Source organism: Propithecus coquereli, unplaced genomic scaffold (assembly GCF_000956105.1).
Source record: "Propithecus coquereli isolate 6110/MARCELLA unplaced genomic scaffold, Pcoq_1.0 Scaffold186, whole genome shotgun sequence".
NCBI lineage: Eukaryota > Metazoa > Chordata > Mammalia > Primates > Indriidae > Propithecus > Propithecus coquereli.
Window position 1 is genome coordinate 470502 of NW_012143412.1, and position 1947 is coordinate 472448.

The 1947-nt window shown below is 39.3% G+C and overlaps 1 protein-coding gene across 1 annotated transcript in view; it reads left to right on the forward strand.

Moving 5' to 3' along the window:
• Nucleotides 1–1947, forward strand: part of NUP205 (nucleoporin 205kDa) — a 129034-nt gene that overhangs the window by 9871 nt on the left and 117216 nt on the right. The window lies entirely within an intron of this gene.

The following is a 1947-nucleotide window of genomic DNA, read 5'->3' on the forward strand; positions in this document are numbered from 1 at the left end:
CCTCGGCCTCCCAGAGTGCTAGGATTACAGGCGTGAGCCACCGCGCCCGGCCTTGGAATTTCTTTTTGAGAGGGTGATTCAGGTAATGAATGAATAGGTCAAAAATAAGATAATTTAATAATAGTAGTAGAAAGAAAATAAAACAAGGCAGTAGGATGTAGAGAGGTGGGGGCTGCTTGAGGTACCTCAAAAAGGATACTTAGAAAAGACCTTTCTGAGATGGGGATATTTGATATGAGCCCTGACTGATGAGAAAGTGCCAACCACCCTGACCTCTTAGGGAAGGCTGTTCCAGGCAGAGTGAGCAACACGTGCTTGAGGTGGGAACAAAGGCATTGTTTAAGCATAAGAAGACCACTGTGGTTGGAACATCATGGATGAGGAAGAGAGTAGAGAAAGGTGTGATATAGGAGGAATCAGGTCATGTTTGATTTTATAGGCCATGAAAGTTATTTGGATTTTATTCTAATTGCAATGGAAAGTTATTGTTGAGCACTTTAAGTAGAAATGTTACATAACCCAGAGTAACTTCGAAATTATTTCTCTGGCTGCTATATAGAGAAAAGATTGAAATTTCCATAAAATAAACAATTCATTTTAATTATAACGAAAGAACCATGTGAAGAAAATATGAGCATTTGTATTTATTTATTTATTTCAATGGATTTAGAGGGTGCAAGTGGTTTTTGTTACATGGATGAATTGTATAATACTAAAGCCAGGGCTTTTAGTGTTCCCGTCACCAGAATAGTGTACAATGTACCCAACAGGTAGATTTTTATCCCTCACCCCATTCTGGCCATCCCCCCTTCTAAGTTTTCAATGTCCGTTATACCACTTTATGACCATATTTATCCCTTATTTAGCTCCCACTTATAAGTGAGAACATGTGGTATTTGTTTCTCCACTCCTGAGATACTTCACTTAGGATAATGGTTTCCACTTCCATCCATGTTGCTTCAAAAGACATTATTTTGTTCCTTTTTATGGCTGAGTAGTATTCCATGGTATATATGTGTGTGTGTGTGTGTGTGTGTGTGTGTGTGTGCGTGTGTGTGTATGTGTGTGTATGTATGTATACACACCACATTTTCTTTATAATATGGGCATTTTAATTGCACAAAAGTTTAATATGTCTAAAGATATTTTGTGGCTGCCAAAATCATTTTTGACTAAGACTATATTAAAAGAGGCCTGAGGAAGGTGGTTCTCCCATTCTGTGAGGGGCATGTTAGCTAGACATGCTTGTGTGTTTTTGTTTTTGGTTTTTTGAGGCAGGGTTTTGCTCTGTTACCCTGGCTAGAGTGCAGTGGCATCATCATAATTCACTGCAGCCTCCAACTCCTGGGCTCAAGAGATCCTCCTGCCTCAGTCTCCTGAGTAGTTGGGACAACAGGTGCACACCACCATGCCTGGCTAATTTTTTTGTTTTTTTGTAGAGGCAGGGTCTTGCTATCGCCTAGGCTGGTCTCAATTCCTAGCCTCAAGCGATCCTCCCACCTTGGCCTCTGAAAATGCTAGGATTACAGGCATGAGCCACCGCTCCCAGCCTGCTTGTGTTTAGAGTTTAATTCAGAACTTTTGATTAACAAACATTTATTCTGTGCCTACTACGTGCCAGACAGTGTCTTAAGACTCCAGTAATATAAAGATAAATAAAACCTCAACTAGTAATATAAAGAAGCTCATCGTCTAGTAATTGAGAAAGACATGAAAACAAATAATTTTGACACAATTAAGTGCACTAATGCAAGGTGTTGTCCAAGACTTAGAGATGATGCAGAGGAAATGTGCAGGGAGGTAGCTAAGCTCCCAGCAAAAAATCGGGTCCCTTTGGTAGGGTCGTTGCAACGGATAAGAAAATAATAGAAAATGGAAAATAATGGAAATAAAAGAATACACAGAGATGAAGGTATAGTTTTATAGATTTATAAAGATTATAGGCAA